Source organism: Zingiber officinale, chromosome 1A (genome assembly GCF_018446385.1).
Source record: "Zingiber officinale cultivar Zhangliang chromosome 1A, Zo_v1.1, whole genome shotgun sequence".
Classification (NCBI taxonomy): Eukaryota; Viridiplantae; Streptophyta; class Magnoliopsida; order Zingiberales; family Zingiberaceae; genus Zingiber; species Zingiber officinale.
Genome location: NC_055987.1, coordinates 149655895 through 149667002, shown reverse-complemented (window position 1 = coordinate 149667002; position 11108 = coordinate 149655895).

Sequence of the window (11108 nt, the reverse complement as noted above, 5' to 3'; positions counted from 1 at the left end):
CTGTTCCAATTCCTTCTGGAGCAGTGACAATTCAACATCTTGAGCTTTCCTTTGTTCTTGTTCCTGTAGGATAGTGAAATCATGAGAGGCTAGGTCTTGAGCTTGGTCATAAAGACAGGCATTATGAAGCTTCTCTACTTTATCTAAAATGAGACTTTTATGAGAAGCATCTGAGAGAGCTTTCTCTTTTAAAGCAATCTCTAGTTGAAGACCAGAATGTAGCCGATCCACCTGTAATTCTAAAGTTCTTCTGGCGAGCTCTTTATCTTTCAATAATTGCTGACACTCCTCCAATTCTTGTTTCAAGGTCCCCAACTGTTGATTTTGTGAGGCCACTTTCTCTTGCAACTGGGCCAAGTCGTCATCAGGAGAAGGTAAGGTAGCCTTCAACGTCTCCAGTTGAGTTTTCAATTTGTTGTTCTCCTGGTCCTTAGCCACAAGTAGCTGGTCGATATGCAAACTTGAGGCAAGAAACTAAACAAAAGGATGATATAGTTAAAAATGAGGATACTAAGGTGACAACATATAACTAGAAATACTTACAGCTATTGCCTGACGACCGTGGCGGTCAGCTTGATGTGGCAGGTTAAGGCCTCTTAGTTGTTCTTGACCTTGTCGCCAAGATTCGGCCAATAAGCCTTGTAGTTGCAACGAGCCGTAGCTAGATGGTTCAGAGGATCGTCCTAATTGAGAGGGTAGACCCACAGCCTGTTTAAATAAAGGTCGGGGAATGGAGGAAGAAGGAGGTAGAGAAGAAGAAGAAGACGCAATATGAGGAAAAGAAATAGTAGAAACAAAAGGAGCAGAAGAAGAAGTAGATGGAATAGGTGGCAATACAGGGGAAGTTGATTCAGTCATGGGAACACTAATGGTTGAAAGAATAGCACTTGGAGAAGATCTCCTGCAAGGTGTTCGTTTTGCTCAACGCCCAGAAGTCAAGGGAGGCAGGGCTAATGTGAGAGGTACAGAGGACACAGAAGGGATAACGACCATCTCAGAAGCAGAAGCAGAAGGAGCTGAAATAACAGAAGAAGAAGGGATGAGTAGACCGGGTCTCATCATCCTAAGAGAAGGATTAGAGATAATATAGGTAGGAGTTATCGGTGTCTTACCTCTCTCTAGAGAAATGGGCGTCGGGACAAGAGGAGCTTGCACAAAAGTACCAAAGAAATCGCTAAAGGGAGAAGCCTCGGTGAGATTTGGCTTTTTAACTAAGATAACAAAAGGTTCTTCTTCTTCCCCTTCCATGGTTGCGACAGCCTCTGCCCATCGTTCTTCTTCAGATAGCAAACCCAAGGTGGAGAAATCAGGATTAGATCGGCGGGCGCGCAACCATTCTTCTCCAAGATTATTTACAAAAGACTTAGTCATGGCAGGATTCTTGTACATAAAGGCTGGAAGAAGAACATCAGCTGAAATACAGGAATTGAACACCGTTATAAAAGAGATGCATTAATCAGTAAATATGGACCGAGATGTGTATACATACCAAAGGACCCATCCAAAGGGGTGTCAATCTTGCTTATTCCGAAAGGAAACATTAAACCCTCCACAATTAGATGCGGCAAGCTGAATTTTGTTCCTCTCAGTTTAGGTAGGGCAGAAGCAACAGAGGGATCGTTAAGAAGATCATGGGTGCTAAGAAGTGGAGGTAAATCATGTATCCATTGGATAGGAAACGGAGGGGTAGAGGGGAGACGCATATAGAAAAATTTGTGATACCATTCCCCCTGAGGAGGAATGCGGTTGAACAAAATAGCCTTGGGATGAGATTGAAATTTAAAAACACCAACATCCACTCGACGAGGAATGAAGAAGTGATGAAAAAGACGTGGAGACAAGGGGAAATCTAACAGTTTAGATACCCCAATAAAACTCATAAGAATGGAAAAGGATTGAGGGACAAACTGGTTGAGTGGAATATTAAAATAACGGCTGACACTACAGAAAAAAGGGTGAAGAGGAAAGCGAAAACCTTGTAGGACTTGGTCTCGAAAGATAGATATACACCCTAAAGGAGGAAGATGCGGACCCTCATGAGGAGCGGGATGGATTATATAAGAAGGAAAATCATAGGTCGCCTGTAAGTCCACTTCTTCTGTATCTATAAGGTTGGAAACACACGAGAGAAACCATGCAGGAGGAGAAGCTGCCATAGAAAGACGATAAAAGAAAGAGGAATCAAGGAAGAGGAAAAGAGATGGAGGAAAGTGGAAGAAAACTTCGTAAACCCTTGTTTTTCTTTCGACCCTGTGCTAAAACCCCCAAACAGAAATAGCATAAGAAAAGAAGAAAAGGAAAGATACCTAGAATTTCAATTGTCATAAATGAGTGATAGTAGTAAAAGATAAAATCAAAAGAAAGAGGTAAAGTTAAGTAATCTTCCTCGAAAAATGTGTAAAGTTTCCCTAGGAACAATTCTTAAGAAAGCTTGACGGATATAAAGAAAAATTAATCCAGCAATTATAAGTTTAGGTTATTGGTGTTATAAAATAAGGCAAAAGTTGAGCGTATGAAATTAGTTAGCAGATAGGACTTGAGGCCCATAGAGATGAATCGGACGGTTCTGATAGATCAGTCGAGACAAAGACCACCCAAATATGTCGACCGAAAGCTCGTCATAATAAGTTAAATGATATACACTGTGATAAAACCATAAGAGACTTGATTAATGCATAAAATAACATATGAAGATATAGGTGTAAATCAATCAAGTAAAATAAATCGACCGATATTGAGAATATCATTATAAAACTACACCAGATCGGACGAGACATAATTAATCTATAAAATATCGGGCGGTACTTATCAACTTTGATATATACCGCCCGGTCATGAGGAAACAATCTAAAACATAATAATCTGTTAGGTGAGGTTGTATGACGACTTACCAAACAACATTTGGCATATTTAAACAAAAACATATGACTGTCATAAAAAAGAGTGAAATTTACAGAGAAAAAGGGATAACCAGCGTCACATAAGTTTGTCAGATTGTCATCATAAAGTTTTGGATCCACTTTTTTACAAGAATTTGAACTTAAATCAAACTAGAGTCAGCTTAGGGTATAGATCAGGAGGTTTGTTCTCAATAAGTCTGCGGCGGTTTAGGAAATTAGGAGGAGGGACACGAGATAAATAGCTCTCCTCTTGTAACTGGTGAATCGCCTCTTTCGCTCTCGCAGTAAAAGCTGACAAGATGGACTTCACGATCGGCCTGTTGAATTCGGGAGATTCAATTATGGCAGTGGCCCGCTCCCTGTAACGAGTATCTTCGTTATCCTTGTAAACCACCAAAGCCATTTGGGAAGTCTTCAATTCAACTTCTTTGGCAGAAACCTCGGTCTTAACTGAGTTAAGGGAGGTGTTCAAGGAAGTTATTTCATCTTCCTTCAGCTGCAGGGCTTTGAGTTTTTCAGTCAATTCTGCCTCATAATTATCCTTTAGTTTGCCAAGTTTTGAAGTCAATTCTTGGTTAAGGTCCGTAACTGATTTAAATTGTGCTTGAAGACTTTCAATTTATGCTTCGAGTTGTTTCTTGGCAACAGCAGAAAATGCAACAGAAGATAACTCAGCAACCTCTTATCTTAGCTTATCATTTTCATATCTCAACCTCTTGTTCTCAGTGTATAAGTTGTGCAGCAGTCGAGAAAAACCCATATTTTCTATCCATCGCTGGAAGTATAATAAAAAGCCATAAGATAATAGTTGAGAAATAGAAAGCAGGTGTTAGTAAGCACACCTGATTTTCCTTATGAGAGAAGCGATCAACTGCCTCAAGAATAGAGAGCTCTTCAAAAAGAGGATGAACTTCATCCCAAGCGTCAGCAAAGGAACCTCCTAGAAGTATGGGGAGAATAGGAATAGTAGAAGAACCAGTAGAAAAGGAGGAAGTATGAATAGATGGAGAAGCAAAGACTAAATAAGAAGAAGGTGAGGAAGGTAAAGACCCAGAAGTCGGAATAGATAGGGGAAAAGTGAAAGATACATCACCAGAAGCACTGGCATTAGAGAAGGGCGAGGCAGGAAAACTAAGGGAAGGATAGAGTTCTGCCAACGTCGGCTTATCAGAAGGAAGGTCAGCCGAAGCAAAACCTTCTGAAACAAGCTTGTCCGCAGGGAGAATGAGCCTCCTTTTTTACGGAGGAGCTCTGGTAAGTTTGCACCCTGGGCGTTTACCCTTAGAAAGTTCAGTTATCGATTTACCAGAGCTATCGGGAGACGTGAGCTCAATGAGGGGAAGAGGGGCAGATGAGGAGACAGCAGCAGCCGCTGGTGAAGTAACAGCGGGTAAAGAACTGGCAAGGATCTCCATAGAAGGACCTTCAGAAGCCTCAAGAGCTTCAAGAACCCCTAAAGAACTGGGTGCCTCCGCTAAAGGAGTTGACTCCTCGATTGAAGGAGGAGGAATAATAGCAGCCAGAAGTTCGGCTTCTTTTGCACGAATGGCATCCTCTTCCAGACGTAGTTCTTCGTCAATCAAAGCATCATAGAAGCTATCCACTACATAGAAAAGAAAAATAGTTTAGTTAGTTAAAAATAAGAAGAAAGAAATAAGGCGTTACCTAAAGGAACTCGAGTATCAGGTTTGACGGGGCTTAAGCCAAACAGGTATAGGAGATCAACCCGTAGCCACTTAAAGATAGAAAGTCGATGACTTAACAATTTCTCACAATAAATAGGGAAAGAAGGATGAAGATGAAACTCCTTGACGTCAGGCAAGGGGGGCAAGAAAGATTTCCAAGCATGAGACCAAGGAATGGGTCCTGGAAACTTTAAGAAGAAAAAACAGGATTTCCAGGCTTTGAGAGACGAGGGCATATCCTCAAAAAGGACCATTTTAGTCCGTGAATGAAACAAGAAAACACCCGGTTCTGAACATTTGGGATAAGAAAACATGAAGAAATTTTGAGAAGTAGGAGGAATATCCCGCAAATAAAACAGCATGTAAGTACCGCATAGGTAACGAAATGCGTTGGGGGTAAACTGTTGCAAAGGAATATCAAAATACTGGCTTATTTCAATCAAGAAAGGAGGAATGGGGAACCTTAAGCCTCCTATCAACTGATCTCTGAAAAAGGTTATGCAATTAACAGGAGGACGATCATCCGGTTTGGGGATTATGATGCCATACTCTCGAGGAATTTCATACTAACGACGGATAGCTAGCCTCGCATTTTTATCAAAGGAAGAAGACATATGGACATACCAAGGAGCAATTGCTTCCTCAGCCATGGACAAAAGTATAGGCTAGTGAAACAATAGATTACTTACTGAAAACAAGAAAGGAGATCGCCAAGAAACGGTGAGCACGGGGTTTGGTTGAAGACTGCAACAAGAAAAGAACTCTAGAGAAGAGAAAAGAAGGGACAAAGTTTAAAAGGAGACGAAGGGTTTAGGGTTTGAAGAGCACACAACCGTCGTCAGATCAAAGTGTCATGCCATCATAAAAAACATTTATATTGGATGTGATGGATCGGATCGCGTTGGGGTTGGTAACGTCTCGGGGTACGCTTCTAACATTCTCTCACCTAAAGAAGAGCCAATCACCAGCTAGGAAGCTTCGAAAGAAGACATAATTAACTAGACATGATAAAGTAAAAAGGACTGATTTTCTTGATTAAGTCCAAGCTAAGGACAAAAACATTTAAGGATGGAGATTTAAGCGAATAACAGATGTTGAATTAATGCCCTTATGAAATGCAAACTAATATTGATCAAAATAATTTTATATTAGCCGATATAACTTTGGTTATGCTAGGTAAGTATAATATTAATTTTAATCAACGAAACAATATTGGCTGGCATAATATTAGCTATAATATAGAAGTATTCCAACAGTTAAGATAGCCTCAGCCATGATAAATAACACGTAGGATATACAGAGGGGTAATGAATACAACATCATATTTATTCTTGTAAATTACAGAAGGACTTAATAGAATCACTTAATTCAGTACAAGAGGTTGTTTTCATACAATATTACATTTCCCTTCAAAACAGTAAGCCTCAGCCAGATAACAAAAATTACAAACATAAGCTCTTGAGACACTTGGAATATCTCAGTCCCACTGGATTCAAACTTACCATGGAGCAGAGATGGAAACATTGTACCTCATCCAGGCTTGTCAAGGCACATAAGTGACAATATTTTGCCCTGGACGAAGGAAACAATGAAGCAGAAAGACTCAAGGGCAAGGGGAAGGGGATGGGTCTATTCAGACCATGATGGAAAATTAAATGTAAAAATCACTTCCCCTCTCAAGCCCTAGAGCTCTGCAAGTGGAGCAACCAAGCTCAGCCCAGGGGTAACATGTGTTGTGCCCTTCTCACAACATCCATGGGCTATTGAGCCGGCTCTCCATAAGTAGTGAAAATCCCTCTGAAGTCCCTCGAGCCTTCAGAAACTGGGCACCTTTGGATGAAAAGTCTGGACTACGAAGCTTCATCTCTTAAGACAATCCCTTGAACCCTAGAGTTAGCCGAAGGAAAGATTTGAATAAACTCACATATAGATCTTGCATTGTCCAACAAAAGTCGCCCCCGAAGAGGAGGAACCGAAGCCATACTCTTAGCCAGAAAAAAGAGCAATGAAAATTAACAAGGAAGGAAAAGGACTAAGGTGGGTGGTGAACAAAGAGAAGGTTGTAACCCTATTTAAAGGATCAAGGGACTCAAGGAATCACTGTACATTGGTTGCATCAGATAGTTATACACAAAATCTGTGAGGTCATTTCAATATCTAAAGCAAAGTCACGGGTAGGAAAAGACAAAATCAGACTTATGTCTAGTTAGTCGTCTACACCTCCTTCGACTAGACTTGAAGGGAAGGCTAGTGATATGGGTTAGGTTTTGTGGGTCCCCGTTAAGGAAAGGAAAGGAGGTAATAAAACCAAGGAGATAGGCTGATATCGACCGGGATAAACCTCGAAGGAGGTATGCTAATCTTGACCGGAATATGCCCTAAAGGAGATAGGCTAATATCGGTCGGGATATACCTCCAAGGGAGGTAAGTTTATATCGACTGAAATATGCTTCCCAGGAGGAAGATTCGCATTAATTGGCATATACCTCAAAGGAGGTAGGCTAATATTGGCCGGGATATACCTCCAAGGGAGGTAACTTTGCATCGACCGAAATATACTTCCCAGGAGGAAGATTCGCATTAATTGACATATACCTCAAAGGAAGTAGGCTAATATCGGCCGCGATATACCTCCAAGGGAGGTAAGTTTGCATCGACCGAAATATACTTCCCAGGAGGAAGATTCGCATTAATTGGCATATACCTCAAAGGAGGTAGGCTAATATCGGCCGGGATATACCTCCAAGGGAGGTAAGTTTATATCGACCGAAATATACTTCCCAGGAGGAAGATTCGCATTAATTGGCATATACCTCAAAGGAGGTAGGCTAATATCGACCGGGATATACCTCCAAGGGAGGTAAGTTTGTATCGACCGAAATATACTTCCCAGGAGGAAGATTCGTATTAATTGGCATATACCTCAAAAGAGGTAGGCTAATATCGGCCGAGATATACCTCCAAGGGAGGTAAGTTTATATTGACCGAAATATACTTCCCAGGAGGAAGATTCGCATTAATTGGCATATACCTCAAAGGAAGTAGGCTAATATCGGCCTGGATATACCTCTAAGGGAGGTAAGTTTGTATCGACTGAAATATACTTCCCAGGAGGAAGATTCGCATTAATTGGCATATACCTCAAAGGAGGTAGGCTAATATCGGCCGGGATATACTTCTGAAGCATGTAGAATAGTATCGACCGAGACATGCCCTGAAGAAGGAAGGTTAATATCAGCCAGGTCGACCAACACCTTGGAAAAATACTTGATAAAATATGGCCTATTGCTAGTTAGGATAATTAACATAGAAGGGCGTGGACAGTAGCCTCATGAGGAAGGATAGAGATAAATATTTCAAATAAGATAATTAATGAGGATATCTGTAATATGTAACCACATGACAGTTGTTATATATTTCGGTGGGAAATGTGCTTTTAGATTATTTTGCAAGTACTAAACGACAAAAGAGGTGCATCTGGGGTACAAGAAAGATTCCTTAAAAGTCATTTATCACCAGTACGCAGCTTACGTCATCTCATAACAAACTCTAACAAACCGGGGTCCACTTCATGACTACGGAGGTTATATGAAGTGGTATAAAAAGGGGAATCCTCTCCGTTGGCAAGGTAAGTTCACATCATCGTGCACATTCATAACCCTATTTTTCCGACTACTGTTCATCTTTTTCTTCCTTCTTCCACGTCGGAGGGCCTAGCCAGGGATTCCCACCCCGGTCTTAGGTCACTGACAGTAGTGTTGGTTGGTTTCTTATGCGCAGGAAGTCTTGGACGCTTCGGATCTGGGTTTTTTCCTCTTCAAATTTAGATTTCTTCTTCGTCATCGGGTCTTCGTGCGAGGAGGACCTTCAGTGACTGTTTTTCATGATCCGCTTTGGGTTTCTCGGATCGGTATTCTGCGGACATTATTCTTCATCAGCGCGGTGGGTTTCTTTCTTCCGGATCTCCATCTTGTTCAGCTTCTCAGACATGATCAGAGGTGTTGGTAAATTTAAAATAGTATTGTTTGAGGAATCAATATTATTCTAAATTTAGAGTTCTGACCAAAAGTTATTTGTGATTCTTAGGATGACTTTCAACCCACTGGCTATCATACTAAAAGAGAACAGACTTACTGGTCCTAATTACATAGATTAGAAAAGGAACCTGGACATTGTTCTTACTGCTGAAAGCTATAAGTTTGTACTGACTGAATCTTGCCCTGATACACCCAATGGTGAATCTACCCAAGAGGAGATTGAGTATCATAGGAAATGGGTAAAAGCGGATGAGATGACGCGGTGTTACATTTTGGCTTCAATGTCAAATGTATTGCAACATTAGCATCAAGATTTACCAACAGCCTATGATATTATGAACAATCTCAAGGAACTCTTTGGTCACCAGGATCGGGCCTCTAGGCAAGAAGCAATGAGAAAGATAATGACGGCCACCATGCAAGAGGGTACTCCCGTGAAGGATCATATCCTAAATATGATGGCTTATCTAAATGAAATACAAATCCTTAGAGGAGAAATTGATGGGGAAACCCAGATCGATATGATCCTCTAAACACTACCTAGAAGTTTTGAGCAATTCCGCCTGAATTACTATATGAACAAAAGAGTATATTCTTTGGCGGAACTCCTGACAGAACTTCAGGCAGCAGAAGGTTTGTTTCGTCACAATTCTCATATTCACTATGCTGAAAATGGTTCTACTTCTAAACCGAAAGGAAAGAAGAAGAAGAAACAAGTTGATTCAGCAAAGAAAGTGAATAAATCTGAGAGTACAGGACCTAAAGCTGGAATGAAGAAGCCGAAGGGCAAGTGCTTCATCTGCAAGAAGTCAGGGCATTGGAAGGCGGACTGTCCTCGTAGGAATCAAAACAACAAAGGTATATCTCATGCTCTAGTTGTTGAAACATGTTTAGCGGTGTTATCTACCAGCACCTGGTGTGTAGATACGGGAGCCACTGATCATGTCTGCAATTCCTTGCAGGGGTTCCAGGAAACCCGACGACTAACTGAAGGAGAGATTATCGTCTACATGGGCAATGCTACTAAAGTGGCGGCTGTTGCAGTGGGAGACGTCTACTTATCTTTTAATAGGAATAGAAATTTGGTTTTAAGAAATTGTCTTTATGTACCCAATTTTAGAAAGAATTTAATTTCAGTTTCTAAATTGTTTTTGGATGGATATTCAGTTTCCTTTAGTAACGATGTAGTTATTAAGAGAAATAAAGTGATTATCTGTTCTGGTGCATTAGTTGGCAATTTGTATACTTTAAATCCAATTTCTCCCACAAAGCATAATATGAAAATTAATAACACATCTTCTAACTCAAATAAGAGAAAAGAACCTTCGGAAATGAACCAAGCATATCTTTGGCATCTAAGGCTTGGTCATATTAACTTAAGTAGGATTCAAAGGCTTATAGCCGATGGACTCTTGGGTTCATTAGAGTTGGAAAATTTTCCAACTTGTGAATCTTGCTTGGAAGGTAAAATGACCAAGAGGCCTTTTAAGGCCAAGGGGTATAGAGCCAAAGAAGTGTTAGAATTGGTTCATTCTGATTTGTGTGGTCCTATGTATGTCCAGGCAAGAGGTGGTTTTGAATATTTTGTCTCTTTTATAGACGATTATTCAAGATACGGATACATTTACCTAATGCGCCACAAGTCCGAGTGCTTTGATAAGTTCAAAGAATACAAGGCTGATGTGGAGAAACGACTAGGTAAAAGTATCAAGACACTACAGTCTGATCGTGGTGGCGAATACCTCTTAGGAGACTTTAGGAATTACTTATCAGAGGCCGGGATTCAATTCCAATTGTTTGCACCTGGTACACCCCAACAGAATGGTGTGGCAGAACGAAGAAATAGGACTCTTATGGAGATGGTTAGATCGATGATGAGTTATTCAGAATTACCGAATTTGTTTTGGGGATACGCTCTGGAAACATCAACGCACATTCTGAACTTAGTACCTTCTAAATCAGTTTCTTCTACTCCTACAGAATTATGGAATGGGCGAAAACCCAGTCTAAGACATATTCGGATTTGGGGTAGTCCAGCACATGTGCTGAAACCAGATGCTGATAAGTTAGAATCTCGTACAGAAGTTCGCGTGTTTGTGGGTTATCCCAGAGGAACGAAAGGTGGTTTATTTTATAGTCCTAAAGACCAGAAGGTCATTGTTAGCACCAATGCCCAGTTTTTAGAAGAAGACTATATAATGGATCACAAGCCCAGTAGCAAAGTTGTTCTAGAAGAGCTTAGAGAGGACACGTCTACTTTAGTACCAACATTACAAGATGAAGTACCACAAGAGACTGCAACACGTGTCACAAATGATACACAACCATAGACGGTGCCTCATCGTAGTGGGAGAGTGGTGAGGGAACCTGAGAGATTCATGTTTTTGTGAGAGTCTTCGAACTTGATCCCGGGTAAACATGAACCTGATCCCCGTACATATGACGAAGCACTCCAAGATATAGATGCAGTATCTTGACAAAAAGCA